The sequence below is a fragment of the Orcinus orca genome, chromosome 2 (assembly GCF_937001465.1).
Source record: "Orcinus orca chromosome 2, mOrcOrc1.1, whole genome shotgun sequence".
In the NCBI taxonomy this organism is placed as follows: domain Eukaryota; kingdom Metazoa; phylum Chordata; class Mammalia; order Artiodactyla; family Delphinidae; genus Orcinus; species Orcinus orca.
In genome coordinates this window covers 108,589,105-108,611,813 of record NC_064560.1, presented here as the reverse complement: position 1 = coordinate 108,611,813, position 22,709 = coordinate 108,589,105, and the positions used below count along the sequence as shown (strand labels likewise).

The window sequence follows — 22,709 nt, the reverse complement described above, 5'->3', positions numbered from 1 at the left end:
CCATGGGCTTATGTTTCTGGATCCCATGGGACTGTAACAATCAAAGATTCTATTCTTGGCAGACTACCACCCCCAGGACACTGCACAGACAGCTGACTGAAACACATTCTCAGTCTTTCTGAGAAAGAGGCCCGTTTGCCCGTCCAAAAGCTTTGGCCTGTGGGGCAGGCTTCTGGTTTGGTACTCTTACAGGGGACTATGGAGAGGCTCTCGGGGAATGGAGGCCAATGGACACAATCTTTGTGCTCTCTCTCTGCCTCGCTCCAGCTCACCAGGATCTTCCAGAAAGGAGCTTATACCCTTCTCTGGTGCCCCAATTTTTCTGGCTACTGCCAGGGGACACTTCTATATCACCTGAAAGCAAGTACAAATAACAAAACCATAGGACAACAAACCCAAAGATTATCATAGTGCAGAAGTTAAAATTTGTAGAGGGCAAGAAGAGACAATGCCCCAGAAACCCCAGCAGAGCATGTTTTTGTAGTAAGGGTAGCACGTTCTTGCTCCATGTTTACTTAATCCAGAGTTGGCAAAAGGGTAACGGTGGAGTAATGAAAGCTATGGAAGGAAGATCAGCCATGTAACCAACAGACAGCCATGTTGGACTCTCCTAGTAAATAACCTGACCATCTCAACCTGGGAGTCCCTTAATCCCACAGTTCCCCACCTGGGTAAGTGACAGATTGTAAAAAGTATAGGCATGTGGTAAGAGTCTGACTTTAGAGAAGGTACATACAACCACAGAGATAAAGGAGACTGGAGAGTGGAAAGTAGGGATGAGGAAAGAAAGAGCAAGAGAAAAGCAAAGAGAAGGAGAGCTGGAAGTAGAAGGAAGATGAGAAAGAAGAAGGAGATGAACAGGGAAAGAAGGGAGATAGGAGAATATCTTACCACCTGCTCCCTGTATACTGATTCCCTTTTCCCAAAATTCCAAGAGGAATCTAAGTGTCTCTACAGTCCCTGTGGCTCAGCTTTCAAGTACGAAGTTCACCTCTGAGGACTGCTCCTGACAAATGACACCCTGTCTTTGGTTATGGTTGGGCTCCTACTATTTGTAGAGTGTTTATTTGTTTGTTATCCACCTACATGACTTCCTTCTTTACCATCTAATAAAGTCAGTTCCCTGTGTATAACTCTGAAATTGAGAACCCACCAGGAAGCAACCTCTCAACCAACCATCCCCTGAAAGAAAGATTTCAAAGTCTGACTATGAAAGCATCATCCTCTCTCATCATTCCCCAACAAAGAGCAAAAATATCAAAGCCCAAAATGGAATTTTGGAGGCTGAGAGACTTAAAAGCTTAGAAAGATAGATGATTTGTTTATTCGTCCCCACCTTAACCCAGGCATAGTGAAACTGCCGACAGGAAAACAGTGGATATTACTTGGGGTTGGTGGGGGGGGCGGGTCTCTTCTGCATGGCGAAGGCTAACCTGGCCCACTGGCCTCCTGCATGTAATTTACAGGTTAACTTTAGCTTAAATCAAAAATCAGACGTGCTAACTTGTATATTGATGGCTTTAGTTTAGAGCATATACATTCAGATGATGATCATTTTTAAATTTCACATTTATATGAAGCACATCCAAGCACAGAATTCCATAGTTCTGTGTCTAATTTTACTTATTCCAAACACCAGAATCTTGACTCCTGTCCAGTGTCTCCATGTAACCATCCTCCCCAAGGACTGAGAATAGCCCTTTCCCAAAGTGGCCAAAGGAGTAATTTCTGTGCTGGGAAAGTTTGGATCCTCTCCTGGGTATCCACATTGCTCTTATCCCACGAGACCTTGTCAGAGCCAGGAAGTCCTCTCCTCTTTTTCCTTCTAAAATCTTCTTATTAAGACTTCATCTTTGTCTCTATACTTCCATTAAGTATTATCTTTCTGAACTGAGCCTTCATGGATAAATTCTGGGAGAAGATATTCCATCCCTTCACTAAGCTCTGCAAAATTCTGGCTTTGGGTTTTAAATCCCTACAGTTTTCTGCCTTTAACCTGAATATGCTAGGCCTGAATTGTCTTTGTAGGAATTTACATTCTTCCATGTGCTACAACAGTGCATGAGGGGATATAAACCCCTGTTGGCAATAAGTTACATCCTGCAAGAAGGGGAAGCAGAGCACAAATCCCCCATAAACAACGCCCACTATGGATTGCTCAGAGGTTCAGTGACTTAATGCCCAACATTCTGTAGGCATCCTTCCAGGTGTGAGAGGAAGGAAAGGAAAGTGCTCATCAAGGGATTTACGAGTTAACACAGTAAGCTCATTCCTGCACAACTGGTATCACTAAATGTGTCTGGTTCCAAAAATGAGTAAGTGATACACATGGATGTATAAAATATAGTAAACCAGAGTATGTTTACAGTGGAATAAAAGAACTTCCAGTTCAAGTTAGCATGTCCTTCTACCTCCCTTACCTCTCAGGTCCCACTGAAATGACAGAAAATATTTTTTTAAGAATAAAAACATAACAGTGCTGGAAAATAAGAATGGGGCTATCAGAGGCTCATAAATTTTAAAGAAAGTCTACAAAATAAAACAGAAATCAGATGGGATCAATTTGACCAAAAAAAAAATTAAAAAAGATAGGAACAATGCTAGCCAAAAGACTTAGAAGAGTTGTTTTCCCAATGGAGCCCCAGAGAAGTTCCAAATTCAGCCAATAAATACAAAGATTGAGAGTGTGTTGTAGATAGGGTGACAGTCCCAGTGATGCCTAATGTCTTGGCAAAATAATTAAAAGTGTCTCAGTTTGGAACATAAATTATCTGATCACCTTAGTTTTGGAGAATTACCAAAATAATTATAATTGAGCCAGTTGGGTCCTCTCACATACCCCTCCCTTACCCACTGAAGAGACTAGGCAACATGCCTAGGGAAGAAACCAAGAGGGGGTGTTCAGGCCTAAGAGAGAAGAAGCTCTGAATCTCCACATCAGCTACAGCAGCCTCGTAAAGCCTGCCTTACTGAGGCAATTGTGGGATTTGCCAGATACCCTGACTAAACCACAATGCTATAGACTGAATGTTTGTGCCCCTCCCAAATTCATATATTGAGACTTAATCCCCAATGTGATGATATTTGAAAGCTTTTGGAAGGTAATTAGGTCATGAGGGTGGAGCCCCAGTGAATGGGATTAGTGTCGTTAAAAAAGAGGCCCGGGGCTTCCCTGGTGGCACAGGGGTTGAGAGTCCGCCTGTCGATGCAGGGGACACGGGCTCGTGCCCCGGTCCGGGAAGGTCCCACATGCCGCGGAGCGGCTGGGCCCGTGAGCCATGGCCGCTGAGCCTGCGCGTCCGGAGCCTGTGCTCCACAACGAGAGAGGCCACAGCAGTGAGAGGCCCGCGTACCGCAAAAAGAAAAACAGAAAGAGGCCCCAGAGAGCTCTCTTGCCCCTTTCATTATTTGAAGACACAGAAAGAAGATAACCGTCTATGAACCAGGAAGCAGCCCTCACCAGTCCCCAAATCTGCTGATGCCTTGATCATGGACTTCCCAGCCTCCAGAACCGTGAGAAATAAATTTTTATTGTTTACATGCCACCTAGTCTTTGTACTCTGTTATAGCAAACAGAATGGACTAAGACACACAGAAAAACCTCTCTGTGTGCTGGCTATATCACTGGTCCTCCTATTTAAAGGAGAGGCCTGACAGGGGAAAAGACCTTTGAAACTGAACTAATCCATCTAGTCCTTCATTTGTAAATACAAACCAGCAAACATAAGTCACCAGACATCTAAGAAAAACCAAGAGCACAAAACAGAAGGATCCGAGGGGAAGAGATAATGCTGAAAACAGGTGGGGAAAGGGGGTTGTTTTTCTTTTTAATTCTAATTAGTACCTCAAAGATATTCAAGAAGACATGGACGGCATCCATGAAACAAGAACAAGCTGCTAGGAACAAAGAAAACAGAGAACAAGAGAAAGCTCCTGGAAATTAAAAATATTTAATGCACGAACTGTATAGTAGGAAAGAGAGAATGAAGAATAAGACTTAAGAAATCTCTTAAAATATATAAGAAAATGACAAAAAAGAAATGTGAAAAAAAAACACTTAGGAGAAAGGAACATAAACAATGGATGGGAGGAAATAATCAAATAAATAGAAGAAAATTTCTCTGCACCAGAGTAAGGCAACTCTTCAAAGCAAAAGGGCCACCAAGTGCCAGTCAGGATGAATGAAAATGGACCTACAGATCTTCATAAAATTTTGATAAAAAACAAAGAGAAAAATATTAAAAACTTCCAGAAGGAAAAAAATGGGTAGCCCCAGAGTCATAAGAATTAGAACATGAAATTTCTCATCAGCAACAAGGATGATAGAAAACACAGGAGTGATGCCTTCCAGTTTTAAGAAAAAAAAGTTTTGAACTTAGAATTCTATACTCAGGCAAATAATCAATCAAGTATGAAAGGGCAATAAAAACATCTTCAGACATGCAAGAGGGTTTACACACAAGATCATCTCCAAAATAATGTAATGCTGTACTCAAGAACGTACAACAGGAAAAATAATGGTTTACGTTTTTAAAGTAAAGTGGAAGAAAATATGGAAGGATGATGATCAGCTAGAGTCCCTAATGCAAATAAAAATGCCTGACATGATAACCCACATACCTGTTCCAGGTGGACCACCAATTCTACAGAAAAAGGGAAGGCCTGTCTATTGCCCTTTACTTCACAGTCTGTAAGGTAAAAATAAACTAACTTCTTTGGGAAAGTAAAATAATGTGTTAGTTGTTGGCTCACACAATAATTTCTCTAACAACTCCTCATAAAGTAGTCATTGTTTGAGAGAAAGAAGATAATATGAGAATTTTAGAGCTGTGTTTTATAACAGGCCTATGGATATCATCTCAAACACAATTCCAAGGGCCCAATGACAGAGTCTCTGTACTCAGTCCCTGCTGAGCTGATAAAGTTCAGAAATGTATTTTAGGATATTTAAAAGAGCAAATGAACTACACGTCCTTCGAGCAATCATCCTAATTATTTCTCTCAACTGCACTTGCGCTAAACACTAAATGACTATAAGCTTGAGATTGAACTTCCTAGAAAATACCTGGAGAGCTGCTATGCTGTGTTGCTAGCTGAGTATAGATGTGTAAGGCAGAAGACCAACGTTTAATAGTGTTAGCATTCTTTTGTGACAGCCGAGGAGCCTACCAAGACACGTGTTTGGATAGGAAGCCATCTTTCACCATTTCAGTGAGCCAAGACAATAGCCATTAGCAGAGGCAAAATTATCTTAGACATTGTTTTTCACCTGCTCCAGAATATAGTAAAAGAGGTCATTAAACCTTCAAAGCTCTGTTTCACACAGGGTGTTGGAAATAGCCTTTACTCCCCAAATCTCGTCAAGGCTAAAATAATTTGATGTCTGCCTCAATCAAATAAAATATCAATGAAGCACTCCTAGAATGCTTATCTTTGAGCCACGTGCTTCCTGTTACATGATCCAAGATAACTAACTGAGGCTACCTCACCTATTTTATGAAATGGTTATTTATAAATCAGTTAAATGTTAGGGAACATTTATCAAAAAGAGTAACCTGAGTTTCAGAATATGACCTGGAGGTACCCCTCCCTCCCTGAAATAATTATCTTATAGGGCTGACAGTTTCTTTGACTTGGTTTCAGACAATGAAACCATATCCATTTATGTATGCATGTATGCTTGTCTTTCCTTTTCGAAGGAGGAGATGCATCTAGAAAAATCCAACAGTGTTATCAGATAACTAAGACATAAGTTTAAAAAGTGGGAGAGGGCTTCCCTGGTGGCGCAGTGGTTGAGAGTCCGCCTGCCGATGCAGGGGGATACGGGTTCGTGCCCCGGTCCGGGAAGATCCCACATGCCACGGAGCGGCTGGGCCCATGAGCCATGGCCGCTGAGCCTGTGCGTCCGGAGCCTGTGCTCCGCAACGGGAGAGGCCACAACAGTGTGAGGCCTGCGGACCGCAAAAAAAAAAAAAAAAATGTGGGAGAAAAAAAGGGCGGGGGGGTAATTCCCTGGTGGGCCAGTGATTAGGACTCCACGCTTCCACTGCAGGGAGCCTAGGTTCAATCCCTTGTCTGGGAACTAAGATCTCTAAAATCCCAGAATCACGTGGCGCAGCCAAAATACAAAACAAAACAAAAAATTTAAAAAGATGTGAGGGACCTAACACTACTCTGCTGGGAATTTTTAATTGCAATCAAGATGCTGTTCTCACGTCACCAAGACTTTTTAGACCCATAAAAATAGGTTTGATGGGGCTTCCCTGGTGGCGCAGCAGTTGAGAGGCCGCCTGCCGATGCGGGGGGACACGGGTTCGTGCCCCGGTCCGGGAAAGTCCCACATGCCGCGGAGCAGCTGGGCCCGTGAAGCGTGGCCGCTGAGCCTGTGCGTCCGGAGCCTGTGCTCCGCGACGGGAGAGGCCACAACAGTGAGAGGCCCACGTACCGCAAAAAAAATAAAAGAGGTTTGATGAAAGAGCCCTCAGAAGAGGCCAGGATCACGAAGCAAGAGGCCCGAGATCTTCCACCAAACGATCTGCGTGAGCACATTTAACTCAGGACCTCTCCTTACCTATGCTTCCTCTGTAAAATAATGCCACCTTCTGTTGCCATCATTAAGTGAGAAAATGTAGGGAAAGCACTTTATAAACAGAAAAATAGTTGAAGAGTCTTTTTTTAATGAAAAAAAAAAGCAAATAAGAGGTGAAGAAAAAGGAAATCATCCAAGCTTGGCTAGTCAGTCTTAACATCACTATTACTATTATTGCTGGAGAGGGTCTGAAGTAATTTTCTAAACAGTTTCAGTAGAAATTGACAAATGCCCATTGATTCTACTCTAGGTCCTCAAAGGCAACACCCACTTCCTAATCTGGGCTCTTCTCCCTCATAACAAAATAAATTTTACATTATCCAGCTTCCACTTCCAGGAGACAAGAGAAGACAGGTCACTTACATCTTTTTTGATGAGTTTGTCTCTGAACAATGCATAACACCTTAGGGTTTAAGACTAGTTAGTGAATGCAGCAACTCTGTTAAGAAGACCAAGAGTAAAGGGAAGATTTAGGAGGCTTCCACCAGGCCCATGAGTGATCACAGCAACTATGAGCCCACAATTAATGAACACACTGTCTTTCTTCAATTAACTCCAGAGCGTTTTGTCCTTTACCAAATGTGGTTTAGGAGACAGCCTCCAGGCAGTTGGCTTTAGCTCCCCAAAATCATGAAATGATGAAGCACCACAGAGAATTTAGGGGTCTCTGTATATAACCCTGATGGCATGGACTGATATTTCCTTATCAAGGTTGGTCCCAGTCCAGAAGCTGAAGAAGGTCTCAAAACATGGAGAATCATTTGGGGTTTGGGGGTTGTTGGTTTTTTGGGTTGGGTCAGAAATCTCACAAAAATTCCCTCAAGCCAAATCAATAACTTAAGCTTTTTCCCTTCCTAATTTGTCACAATCTGGTCTGTGGTTGGGAGCCAAAGCAATTCATTAAAGACATGAGGAAAGAACAATGAGTAGGGAGAACTTTAAAGAAAAGAGTTCCCCAGCCTTCAAGATTTCCTGATTTGATTCCAAGAGCACATTCTGATACAATTGAAAACTATGTGTCCTGAATCAGGGTTTCCTATTGAAACCCAGTGGTGACCTGCAGCTGCTGGGATTCATTGACATTTAATCAGCAAACTAAAGAGAGAATCGAGGCAAAAAAAAAAAAATCTTTCCACAAGTTTTAAAAAAATTCTTGTCCTCAGAAAAGAGCTTGGAAACAGAATTAGGGGAGTCAAACAAATACTAAAGGGCCTTGGGTTTGTTTTCCTCTGGGCTGAGCCAATTTGCTCATCAGGTCCAGATATCTGGAAAATTTGATTTATTGGAAGCTTTGTTCCTCTCATGGCTTACGACAGCTTCACAAAGAAAAATAAAAATATTTTACCAATTCATTCTTCTTCAAGCATACGTGAATTATATGATACACATTACAAGTAAAATGGACAAAAATTTTCTTATGAGCCCTCACCATGTGGTTTTCTGTAAGTATAGATTCACAACTGGAGATTTAAGACTTACTGTAATATAGTGAAGATAATAACAGCTAACATTTATTGAGCACTGGTTAAAAGCTAGATACTGTATGAAGCGTTTCACATGCATTAACCCTCAAAACACTCCTATTAGGTACGCACTATTATTAGCCCCACTTTACAAGTGAGAAAAATAAAGGCCTAGCGCGATTATGCAATAGAGTCAGATTTCAAACGCTGAACTTCTGACCTTGTAAAAGGAGCTTGGAAGAGATTCTAGGTATAAGGAGATGGTGGGTGGTACCATGCAGAGATGATTGGGAAACTGTAAATTAATGCATGCCTGTGTCCAGAGGTCAAGGAGAGGGAGAAGAGGCCTCTCTAGACAAAAGTGATACTCCAGGATGTACTGCAAGTCACAGACTCCTTCCCAATTAACCTTGGTGCCCTGGGACCTCTTACATTTCATTCCCTCCAGCCTTCTCTCTGCTTCACAGTAAAGGCCCCCTCGGAGAAACTGACTGCCCTCTCCTTGGAGACTTTCAGCAGTCGTTGCTGAGAAGACTCTCCCAAACCCCTGTCCAAAACTTACTGCTTTCTTAGCAGCCTTTCTCTTATGGATCCGGTGCTAGACCGCTGGGTTTTTAAATCTACATTCTTTTACAATTTGATTATCTACAGCAAAAATTGCATTGTTATGGACTACGCCAGGATAAGAATGTTTTCTGTACAGATGAAAAACAGCTATATTTTTCTATAGCCTGCCTATGCAAAAAAAAAAAAAAAAAAAAAAAACCTCAGGATCTACCCCAAGGATCCCAAGAGCCTAGAAAAAGCTGAAGGACATTTAATTTCCCTTTGTGAGACACATTCCAGCCATCCAAGGAAAATCAAGCCACCTGTCACAAAGTGAGAGGAAAGAACCCCAGGTGGGGAAGACAGAGACACGTGAGAAGGAAATCTGAAGAGGGTTCTTATCTGCTTCATACCTCATCAGCTTACACAGGAAGCTGTGTTTCTCAAAGCTTGTGTTTGTCATTTTGAGATGCATAGGGCTATAAATATGAGTTTCATTAGTACATACTGGTTTCAGGTCTCAATCCCTGAAACCGTGTGGCAAATAAAATCTGCTAGAGCCAAGACAAAGTGATTTATTGCAGAAATGTTTAATGAACTCCTTTGAGCAAGGCTCTATTCTAGACAGTGAAGGAAAAACAAACAAGACATCAATAGTCTTCAAAGGGTACACGCGCCTACAATACCTGCACAGCAAGGAAGCAGAAGAGAGGCCTAGGGAGACACAGAAAGCAGAGAAAAGGAAATTCAAGTCCAGGTGGGTGGTCAAAATGCATCCCCACCTGTCCTAGGCAGCTCTGAAGGGAAGTTAGGCAGCTGTATACAAACTGTGGAGTGTGGTGGGTTGTTTTTGCCAAGCACCTTATCTAAGCTGAGCCATAGTCATTTACTGAAAAGAGAAGACATTTGGTAGAGGTGGTCTGCCACCTGAGATGGGGTGAAATATGGGCTTTGCAAGAGGATATCTAGAGTTCCTCCTCAGATGTGCCTTCTAGTCGAATATTGGACCAAGTGTGAAAAGACAGAAAGAAAAAAATAGGGGCCTCGATTTATTTACCTAGTCGTGAAGCATTCAGATAATACACGTTTTAAATAGAGATAAAATAGAGCCAGAACTTTGGGCAGAAAAGAAATCTGCCTACTTCTCTGCCCCTCCTCTGCACACACTCTGGTCCAAGCCACCTCACCTCTCCTCCCAGCTGTCATAATAACCCCTCCTCACTTCTACCCCTGCCCCTATCATCTATTTTCAACAGAGCAACCAGAGTGACCCTTTTAGAATTGCATGAGTTTCCGATTGCTGCTCTAGCAAATCACCACAAATGTAGTTGCTTAAAACAACACAAACATATCATCTTATTGTTCTGGAAGTAGGAAGTCCAAAAATGGATCTCACAAGGCTAAAATCAAGGTGTTTCTTCAAGACTGAGTCCCTTCTGGAGGCTCTAGAAGAGAATCTGTTCCTGGCCTTTTCTAGCTTCTAGAGGCTGCCACATTCCTTGGGTCATGGATGCATCACTCTGACTTCTGCCTCCACCATTATATTGCCTTCTCTGATTTTGACTCTGCTGCCTCCCTCTTATAAGAACCCTTGTGATTACAATGGGCCCACCCTTATAATCTTTCCATTGTAAGATCCTTAACTTCATCACATCTGCAAAGTGTCTTTTACCATATAAGGTCACATAGCCACAGGTTCTGAGGTTTAGGACATGGACATCTTTGCAGGAGGGGGCATTAATCTGCCTACCACAAAAATCATCTCTTTTCTCTGCACAAAATGTCCAGTGTTGCTCTATCTCAAGAGAGAAGCCAGCTCTTACAAAGGCTTCAGGGCCCTGCTTGATCTTCACACACCCACCCTGTTACCCCTCTGACCTCAAATCGCTGCCAGAAGCAGACCCTCCATGAAGCTTAAGCTTCAGCTCACCTCACTTGCACCTTCCATCCCAAGGCCCTGGGAATAGCACTAGAAATTTGTTTGCATTGCTTTTACTCTGTTTTGCTTTTTGATTTGCAATATTAAAATATTTTAGCCACAAGAGCTAAGACCATTGTCTCCTCCACTCTATTTCCTCCTGTCACATTTTGCCTCATGTGAGATGATGCTGGAATCCACATGAGGGGCTCTCAAGTGGGAAATACATTGAGTTTGTGTTTAGTGGAGTGTATTTATGTGATTCATTGTCACTTCTGTATAGATTTAACTCACTGGTGGTCACCCCAGAGTAGGAATGGTTCTCCTATCTCCATGGGGAATCACCCAGCATTGCAAGATGAAGGTGCAGGGCCCAAGGTCATACGGCAGCATGACTGTGTCTGATAGCACCTAGCACCAGAAGAATGTGGATCATGGAGGAGACAGAGGTTTGCAATACAGAGCCAGAAGTTAGCCTACACAGGATTCTTCCAATCATCACATATGGAAAATTGTATGGGGAAGATTTAACTTTCATCAACTACTAGTCAAAACAGAATTTATCTCATGTTAGCAGTATTAGGAGAATGAAGTGCTGAGTATCCTCAATACTATATGTAATAAGCATATCATATTTTTTTTTACATGGGGATTGCAAAATATAAAATTTATTAGGATTCCTGTGCTTATAGAGCACAAACCAATTTGTACTAGTACTAAATATAGTAAGTACATCTGTCACAGCTCAGATATGAAGGAAACTTGATGGAAGTTTTCCCAAGGTTGACAATTCTAAATCTTTACATGACATTACGAAGTCATGAAGCTGAAAAACTATTCTAATCTATCATAAGCTAACATAATTTTTAAACTAATTTACATTAGTTCAAGATGGCAGCGTAGAGGGTCGTGCGCTCACTCCCTCTTGTGAGAGCACCGGAATGACAACTAAATGCTGAACTATCATTGACAGGAAGACACTGGAACTCGCCAAAAAAGATGCCCCACATCCAAAGACAAAGGATAAGCTGCAATGAGACAGTAGGAGGGGTGCAATCACAATAAAATCAAATCCCATAACTGCTGGGTGAGTGACTCACAAACTGGAGAACACTTATACCACAGAAGTCCACCCACTGGAGTGAAGGTTCTGAGCCCCACGTCAGGCTTCCCAACCTGGAGGTCTGGCAATGGGAGGAGAAATCCCCAGAGAATCAGACGTTGAAAGCCAGCGGGATTTGTTTGCAGAACTTTGACAGGACTGGGGGAAACAGAGACTCCATTCTTGGAGGGCACACACAAAGTAGTGTGCCCACCAGGACCCAGGGGAAGGAGCAGTGACCCCGTAGGAGACAGAATCAAATGTACCTGCTAGTGTTGGAGGGTCTCCTGCAGAGGCGGAAGGCAGCTGTGGCTCACCACAAGGACAAAGACAGTGGCAGCAGAAGTTCTGGGAAGTACTCATTGGTAGGAGCCCTCCCAGTGTCCACCATTAGCCCCACCAAAGAGCCTGTATGCTCCAGTGCTGGGTCACCTCAGGCCAAACAACCAACCAACAGGGAGGGAACTCAGCCCCACCTATCAGCAGACAAGCAAATTAAAGTTTTACTGAGTTCTGCCCACCAGAGTAACACCCAGCTCTACCCACAACGAGTCCCTCCCATCAGGAAGTTTGCACAAGTCTTTTCGACAGCCTCATCCATGCGAAGCCAGACAGCAGAAGCAAGAAGAACTACAATCCTAAAGCCCACAGAAGGAAAACCACAATAACAGAAAGATAGACAAAATGAAAAGGCAGAGGACTATGTTCCAGATGAAGCAACAAGATAAAACCCCAGAAAAACAACTAAATGAAGTGGAGACAGGCAACCTTCCAGAAAAAGAATTCAGAATAATGATAGTGAAGATGATCCAGGACATCAGAAAAAGAATGGAGGCAATGATTGAGAAGATGCAAGAAATGTTTAACAAAGACCTAGAAGAATTAAAGAACAACAAAAAAAAGAGATGAACAATACGATGACTGAAATGAAAAATACACTAGAAGGAATCAATAGCAGAATAACTGAGGCAGAAGAATGGATAAGTGACCTGGAAGACAGAATGGTGGAAATCACTGCATGGAACAGAAGAAAAAAGGGTGAAAAGAAATGAAGACAGCCTAAGAGACATCTGGGACAACATTAAACACACCAATAATCACATTATAGGGGTCCCAGAAGAAGAAGAGAGAGAGAAAGGACCTGAGAAAATCTTTGAAGAGATTATAGTTGAAAACTTCCCTAACATGGGAAAGGAAATAGCCCCCCAAGTCCAGGAAGCACAGAGAGTCCCAGGCAGAATAAGTCCAAGGAGAAACACACCAGAACATATATTAATCAAACTGACAAAAAAGTAAAGAAAAATAATTAAAAGCAACAAGGGAAAAACAACAAACAACATACAAGGGAACTCCCATAAGGTTAACAGCTGATTTCTCAGCAGAAAATCTGCAAGCCATAAGGGAGTGGCATGATATATTTAAAGTGATGAAAGGGAAGAACCTACAACCAAGAATACCCTACCCAGCAAGGATTTCATTCAGATTTGATGGAGAAATCAAAAGCTTTACAAACAAGCAAAAGCTAAGAAAATTTAACACCACCATACCAGCGCTACAACAATTGCTAAAGGAACTTCTGTAAGTGGGAAACACAAGAGAAGAAAAGGACCTACAAAAACAAACCCAAAACAATTAAGAAAATGGTAATAGGAACATACCTATCGATAATTACCTTAAATGTGAATGGATTAAATGCTCCAACCGAAAGACACAGACTGGCTGAATGGATACAAAAACAAGACCCATATATATGCTGTCTACAACAGACTCACTTCAGGCCTAGGGACACATACAGCCTGAAAGTGAGGGGATGGAAGAAGGTATTCCATGCAAATGGAGATCACGAGAATGAGAGAGTAGTAATATTCATATCAGACAAAATACACTTTAAAATAAAGACTGTTACAAGAGACAAGGAAGGACACTACATAAGGATGAAGGGAACAATCCAAGAAGAAGATATAACAATTGTAAATATACATGCACCCAACATAGGAGCACCTCAATACATAAGGCAACTGCTAATAGCTATAAAAGAGGCAATCTACAGTAACACAATAATACTGGGAGATTTTAACACCTCACTTACACCAATGGACAGATCATCCAGACAGAAAATTAATAAGGAAACACAAGCTTTAAATGACACAACAGACCAGGTAGGTTTAATTGATATTTATAGGACATTCCATCAGAAAACAGCAGATTACACTTTCTTTTCAAGTGCACACAGAACATTGTCCAGGATAGATCACATCTTAGGTCACAAATCAAACCTCAGTAAATTTAAGAAAATTCAAATTGTATCAAGCATCTTTTCTGACCACAACACTATGAGATTAGAAATCAATTACAGAAAAAAAACTAAAATAATAGAAACACATGGAGGCTAAACAATACACTACAAAGTAACCAAGAGATCACTGAAGAAATCAAAGTGGAAACCAAAAAATATCTAGAGACAAATGACAATGAAAACATGATGAGTCAAAACCTATGGGATGCAGCAAAAGCACTTCTAAGAGGGAAGTTTATCGCAACACAATCCTACCTCAAGAAACAAGAAAAATCTCAAATAAACTATCTAACCTTACACATAAAGTAATTAGAGAAAGAAGAACAAACAAAACCCAAAGTTAGTAGAAGGAAAGAAATCATAAAGATCAGAGCAGGAATGAATGAAATAGAAACAAAGAAAACAATAGCAAAGATCAATAAAAATAAAAGCTGGTTCTTTAAGAAGATAAACAAACTTGAAAAACCTTTAGCCAGACTCATCAAGAAAAACAGGGAGAGGACGCAAACCAATACAATTAGAAATGAAAGAGGAGAAGTTACAATGGACACCGCAGAAATAAAAAGCATCATAAGAGACTACTACAAGCAACTATATACCAATAAAATGAACAACCTGAAGAAATGCACAAATTCTTAGAAAGGTATAACCTTCCAAGACTGAACGAGTAATAAATTGAAAATATGAACAGACCAATCACAAGTAATGAAATTGTAACTGTGATTAAAAATCTTCCAACAAACAAAAGTCCAGGACCAGATGGCTTCACAGGTGAATTCTATCAAACATTTAGAGAAGAGCTAACACCCATCCTTCTCAAACTCTTCCAAAAAATTGCAGAGGGAGGAACACTCCCAAACTCATTCTACAAGGCCACCATCACCCTGATACCAAAACCAGACAAAAATACTAGAAAAAAAGAAAATTATAGACCAATATCACTGATAAACATAGATGCAAAAATCCTCAGCAAAATACTATCAAACAGAATCCAGCAACACATTAAGAGGATCATACACCATGATCAAGTGGGATTTATCCCAGGGATGCAAGGATTCTTCAACATACGCAAATCAATCAATGTGATACAACATAGTAAAATACTGAAGAATAAAAACCATATGATCATCTCAATAGATGGAAAACAAGCTTTTGACAAAATTCAACACCCATTTATAATAAAAACTCTCCAGAAACTGGGCATAGAGGGACCCTACCTCAACATAATAAAGACCATATACAACAAACTCACAGAAAACATTCTCAATGGTGAAAAACTGAAAGAATTTCCTCTAAGATCAGGAACAAGACAAGGATGTCCACTCTCACCACTATTATTCAACATAATTTTGAAAGTCCTAGCCACAGGAATCAGACAGGAAAAATAAATAAAAGGAATACAAATTGGAAAAGAAGAAATAAAACTGTCACTGTTTGCACATGACATGATACTATACAGAGAATCCTAAAGATGCTACCAGAAAACTAATAGAGCTAATCAATGAATTTGGTAAAGTTTCAGGATACACAATTAATGCACAGAAATCTCTTGCATTCCTGTACACTAACAACGAAAGATCAGAAAGAGCAGTTAAGTAAACAATCCCATTCACCACAGCAACAAAAAGAATAAAATACCTAGGAATGAACCTACCTAAGTAGGTAAAATACCTGTACTCAGAAAACTATAAGACACTAATGAAAGAAATCAAAGATGACACAAACAGCTGGAGAGATGTACCGTGTTCTTGGATTGGAAGAATCAACATTGTGAAAATGACTATACTACCCAAAGCAATCTACAGATTCAATGCAATCCCCATCAAATTACCAATGGCATTTTTCATAGAACTAGAACAAAAAATCTTAAAATTTGTATGGAGTCACAAAAGATCCCAAATAGTCAAAGAAATCTTGAGAAGAAAAAAAAACAAAAAATGGAGCTGGAGGAATCAGACTCCCTTGCTTCAGACTATACTACAAAGCTACAGTAATCAAGACAATATGGTACTGGCACAAAAACAGAAATATAGATTAATGGAAAAGGATAGAAAGCCCAGCGATAAACCCACCTATTGTCAACTAATCTATGACAAAGCAGGAAAGGATATACAGTGGAGAAAAGACAGTGTCTTCAATAATTGGTGCTGGGAAAACTGGACAGCTACATGTAAAATAATGAAGTTAGAACACTCCCTAACACCATACACAAAAATAAACTCAAAATGGATTAAAGACCTAAATGTAAGGCCAGACACTATAAAACTATTAAAGGAAAGCATAGGAAGAACACTCTTTGACATAAATCACAGCAAGATCTTTTTTGACCCACCTCCTAGAGAAATGGAAATAAAAACAAAAATAAACAAATGGGACCTAATGAAACTTAAAAGCTTTGCACAGCAAAGGAAACCATAAACAAGATGAAAAGACAACCCTTAGAATGGGAGAAAATATTTGCAAACAAAGCAACTGACAAAGGATTAATCTCCAAAATATATAAATACCTCATGCAGCTCAATATCAAAAAAACAAAAAACCCAATTCAAAAATGGGCAGAAGGCCTAAATGTACATTTCTCCAGAGAAGACATACAGATGGCCAAGAGGCATAGAAAAGCTGCTCAACATCACTAATTATTAGAGAAATGCAAATCAAAACTACAATGAGGTATCACCTCACACTGGTTAGAATGGGCATCATCAGAAAATCTACAAACAATACATGCTGGAGAGGGTGTTGAGAAAAGGGAACCCTCTTGCACTGTTGGTAGGAATGTAAATCGATACAGCCACTATGGAGAACAGTATGGAGGTTCCTTAAAAAACTGTAAATACAATTACCATATGACCCAGCAATCCCACTGCCAGGCATATACCCAGAGAAAACCATAATTCAAAAAGACACATGCACCCCAATGCTCATTGCAGCACTATTTACAATATTCAGGTCATGAAGCAACCTAAATGTCCATCAACAGAAGAATGAATAAAGAAGATGTGGCACATATATACAATGGAATATTACTCAGCCATAAAAGGAAATGAAATTGAGTTATTTGTAGTGAAGTGAATGGACCTAGTGTCTGTCGTACAGAATGAAGTAAGTCAGAAAGAGAAAAACAAATACCGTATGCTAATATATATATATGGAATCTAAAAAACAAAAAAAGTTTCTGAAGAACCTACGGGCAGGATAGGAATAAAGACGCAGATGTAGAGAATGGACTTGAGGAAACGCGGAGGGGGAAGGGTAAGCTGGAACGAAGTGAGAGAGCGGCATGGACATATATACACTACCAAATGTAAATAGATAGCTAGTGGGAAGCAGCCGCACAGCACAGGGAGATCAGCTCAGTGCTTTGTGACCACCTAGAGGGGTGGCATAGGGAGGGTGGGAGGGAGATGCAAGAGGGAGGGGATATGGGGGTATATGTATATGTATAGCTGATTGACTTTTTTATAAATCAGAAACTAACACACCATTGGAACTCAATTATACTCCAATAAAGATGTTAAAAAGAAAAATGAAGATGTGGTACATATATACAATGGAATATTACTCAATCATAAAAAGGAACGAAACTGGGTCATTTGTAGAGACATGGATGGACCTGCAGACTGTCATACAGAGTAAAGTAGGTCAGAAAGAGAAAAACAAATATTGTATATTAACAGATGTACGTGGAATCTAGAAAAATGGTACAGACAAACCGGTTTGCAAGGCAGAAATAGAGACACAGATGTAGAGAATAAATGTATGGACACCAAGGGGGAAAAGCAGAGGTGGGTGTGGGGGGCATGAATTGGGAGATTGAGATTGACATATATACACTAATATGTATAAAATAGATAACTAATGAGAACCTGCTGTGTATTACATGCTACTCCACTTCGCTGTACAGTAGAAAATAACACAACATTGTAAAACAACTATACCTCAATTTAAAAAGAAAAACTAAATTAAATAATGTGCTAGAGGAAAAATTGAATTATCTTTCTCGTGTCTCTATAGAAAATTATATAACAAAATAATGGTCATGAAAGAGGCAATCAAAAAATATGGGGCCAAAAATACAGGAAGAAAGGTATTATAAAAGTGTATCAGGCAGTGAATTAATGAAGATATTATGTTATTTTTTGGGGTTTTGTGAAATGTATGGTATGTTTCAGATTTTCAAATTTGTGATATATAGGGATTTATTTTCTCATGCTAAATGAACATGTCCTTTCATACCTAATTTTGTATTAGTTTAAAGCCTCAAAAAACTGGATCCAGCCATGATAACCACCCTCCCCCTTGCTCATTCAACTCCAGTCACAGTGGCCTCTATGTTGTTCCTTGGACATGCCAGGCCCACTCCCACCTCGAAGCGTTTGCACTTGCTGCTCCCTCCACCTACAATGCTTATCCTCCAGATAACTACATAGCTCCCCTCTCACTTCTTTCGAATCTTTGCTCAACTATGTCTTTCTCAATTCAGCCTTCCCTGATTACCCTTTTTAAAACTGCAGCACTTCCAATGTACAAGGTGACTTACTTATTCATTTATATTGCTGACTATCTTTCCCTCCTCCCACAAGAATGTAAGCTCCATACAGATTGAAGGTTATTTTATTTTTTTAAATCTGTTTTGTCCACAGTTGTTTTTTTCTGTTTGGAACAGTGTCTGGCACATAACAAGTGTTCAGTAAGTATTTGTGAAATGGCTGGCTGGCTGACTGGATGAATGGATAAATGAATAAATGAATGAATGAACTACCAATCAAAGTTTAGATTATCAAGAGACAACCAACACTGCCACAGTGAGACAAGATCATTCCAGCCAAAATCACTGAAATGTGATGTCTTAATTGGTTTATTCACCGCATGAAGGTAGATTTACAATTCATAGTAGGATTTTAATTCCTAAATTATTAAAAGTATTTTCTTTATAGAAAATACCATGGTTGGGATTATCTCAAAAACTTTCAGATTTCATTCCATCATCAAAAGAAAATCCAGATTTCAAAATTAAGCCAAGAAATAAAAAATTTTATTTTCCTTTAAATTAGGAAGTTCTGTTCGAATGAATAGTGAAAGCAACATTAGTTGAGAAGTAGGTCCACCAGAGAACTATAACTCAAGTAGCATTTAATAAAACTACTTAAAATAATAATGACAGCCACCATTCATTAAGTGCTTGCTATATGCCAGATACTGGCTCAAATACTAAATTAAAGGTGAGTTCTAAGGTGTGGGTATGTGGAAGGAATATAAAAGCATTTTTTAATAATAAATGATTATAATTCTTGGGCTGAAATTTTTCAATTAAGAAATTTTTTTATAAAACCAAAGTATGACAATTAATATTATACATTTGGGAATCCTAAATAATAAAGAAATGGAGAATTGGAGCTATGTATTTGGAAATATGTTCTAAGCACAATAAATATGTATGACATAGACTGCTATTCTGAGTTTTATTATTTTATTATTCACTGTAATGAGGTAGTTCAAGATAGATTTATATTTGTGTATGTGTCATAGCTAAAGTTTAAACTCATTCTAGCAGATATTACTCAGCCATAAAAAAGAACAAAATATAATGCCATCTGCAGCAACATGGATCGATCCAGCAATTGTCATACTGAGTGAAGTCAGACACAGAAAGACAAATATCATATGATATCCCTTATATGTGGAATCTAAATAAAAAGTGTACAAATGAACTTATTTACAAAACCAAAGTAGAGTCGTGGATGTAGAAAACAAACTTATGGTTATGAGGGGATAAGGGGTTGGGGGGGGGAGGGAAAAACTGGGAGATTGGGATTGACATATACTCACTACTATATATAAATTAGATAACTAATAAGAACCTGCTGTATAACACAGGGAACTCTACTCAATACTCTGTAATGATCTATATGGGAAAAGAATCTAAAAAAAAAAGAAAGAGTAGACATATGTATATATATAACTGATTCACTTTGTTGTACACCTGAAACTAACACAACATTGTAAATCAACTATACTCCAATAAAATTGTTTTTAAGTTAGAAGAAAAAAAAGAATATAATAGTAATGGTTATATAATAATGAATCCAACCTGGCTTATATTTGTCTTTATACCCACACAATTGTAAAACATTATTTTTAATATTTTTTGGAGGAAGGGGCCCATGAAGGCCCCATGAAAGACATATGCGACCTTGGTCTGATTCTTCCCATCCCATACCCCATGAGCATGGTAAGGGCTTCACTGTGGAGTAATGCAAGTTGCTCCACAACCCTCACATTTTGGAATCAAGAACAGCTTTAGCTAGCTTAAAGAAAGCCTCAAATTATCTGCTTTTTTTGCTTCCCATATTACCAAAGTACCTAAAATCTGAATTAGGTATTTTACACAGGAACAATGCTCTTCCTGATTGTTTTGTAGAAAAGCACATATACGCTTTAAAGTAATTGTCTCTGGACCTCCCATTTGAGCTTATACAGAAAGGGTGAATTACAAATAACAAATAGAAAGTAGATTGTAAGCATGTTTTAAATATTTGAGTCAATTAGAATTTTTCACATCTTGCAGAATGTGGGATTTACGTGAATATGGAGATAATAAATAATAAAGCATATATCTAGGAGAAAATTTTTGTTTTCCCACAACACTCATGGTTGGCTTGTTAAATTCTGACATACATCATCAATGTCCCAAGCTTCCTGATAATGTTGTAGAAGTTTATATAAATGTTAAGTGCACCTTTCTTAAATGTTGCAGATATTAAATAACTCATTGAGGTAAAATATCACTTCTGCATGATTTTCCCCCTGACAACCCCAGGTTGATTAGAAGTTCTTTATTCTGTGCTTCTCTGGAAAATATACTGGCAGCAACGTTTAGTAAACTGTTATTAAGTTATCATTGTTACTGTAAACTTATTTGTGTGAGGATACATGTGTTTTATTGAATCATAAAAAGCTACGTGAAGTCAAGAAAAGTGGGCATACCTAGCATATCACAGGCACTCAAAAATATTTGCTGACTAACTGAATAAGTAAATGAATATTTTAGATTGAAAAAGGTCTCCAGTCTATAACCAGATCTATAGGAAGTGATATAACCTAAAGAGGCCTCATTCCCAATCACGATGATATAAATGATGGTGACACCAATGTCAGTCCCTCAAGTCATTTGGCCATTCTAACAAGTCCAAGAGGAAGGAACTGACCTCAGCTTTCTCTGCCAATCAGCACCACAGTGGATACAGACCCAGCTATGTAGCTAAAACATTTAGCCTCATTACACAGCTATTTACAAATGAGCTATTTACAGCTCATTACAAATACCTATGACTGACTGTAAAACGAAATTCTATATGAGGAAGATCAGCAAGTTGCATTCCCCATCAAAACAGTTTCAAGTAACTAATTTATTAATTGTCCATTTAAAAAAACAAGTATTGGGCTTCCCTGGTGGCACTACGGTTAAGAATCTCCCTGCCAATGCAGGGGACATGGGTTCAAGCCCTGGTCCAGGAAAATCCCACATGCCATGGAGCACCTAAGCCCATGCGCCACAGCTACTGAGCCTGCATGCCACAGCTACTGAAGCCCATGTGCCTAGGGCCCATGCTAGCAACAAGAGAAGCCACCACAATGGAAGCCTGCACACCGCAAAAAGAGTAGCCCCCGCTCACTGCAACTAGAGAAAGCCAGTGCACAGCAATGAAGACCCAATGCAGCCAAAAATAAATAAATAAAATTTATAAATATTTATATATAATCTATATAGTATTTGTGTCCAAAATATTCAATCCAAATAGATTTAGGTGCTGGACTGGACTTTTCCAAAATTCAATATAATGAAAAACTATTCTAAATCTAAAAGAAAATAAAGGGATTAAAAGCCAAACACAATGTGTGAACATTGGTTAAATATTGTACCAAAAATAAAAACAAGCTCTGAGACATGAGACATGGAGACAACTGAGAAAACTGAAAAATGGAATGTATGTTACTTATTCATCAATGTTACATTTCTTAGGTGTAGTGATGATGTTGTAGTTAAGTAGGAGAATGTCCTTGTTCTTAGGAGATCGGTACTGAAATATTTGGGGTGGAATAGGGAGGGTGGGAGGGAGATGCAAGAGGAAGGGGATATGGGAATATATGTATACATATAGCTGATTCACTTTGTTATACAGCAGAAACTAACACAACATTGTAAAGCAGTTATACTCCAATAAAGATGTTTAAAAAAATATTTGGGGGTAAGAGTCATGATGTCTACAACTTACTTTCAAATATCCTAATGACAACAAAAAGTGTATGTGTGTGCATGTGTGTGGGTGTGTGCTGGTGGCAGTGAGGGAAAGGAGAGGAGGCAAATGTGGCAAAATGGTAATAATTGTAGAATTTAGGTGAAAGGTATTTGGGTGTTTTAATTTTTTTGTAAAATCAAATATTTTCAAAATTAAAAGTTAGAGGAAAATGTAAAAGAGAATAATGTTATAGAGAAAGGTTTAAAGACAGAAAAGGTATCTATGATTACAATATTATGTTTTAAGAGCAGGTTCAAAGTAATGCACACCATAGTTCTGTTTGGGAATATATGGATGAATATACATTAATGTATTAATAGAGGTCACTGAATTGGAGTGTTTATCTCTGGATTGTCCAATTACAGTCACTTCCATTTTCTTATTTTTATTTATAAAAAATTGCTTATTTTATATACATTCACATATATGTACAAATTATTTTAAAAGAGTGAGAATGAACTTATCAAAACCTTGCAACAATATATTCTGTTGGAA

General features: G+C 39.2%; 1 protein-coding gene across 4 annotated transcripts in view; it reads right to left on the bottom strand.

The window, feature by feature from the left end:
- Window positions 1-22,709, bottom strand: part of ATP8B4 (ATPase phospholipid transporting 8B4 (putative)) — a 258,608-nt gene that overhangs the window by 218,103 nt on the left and 17,796 nt on the right. The gene's annotated exons all lie outside the window — the stretch shown is intronic.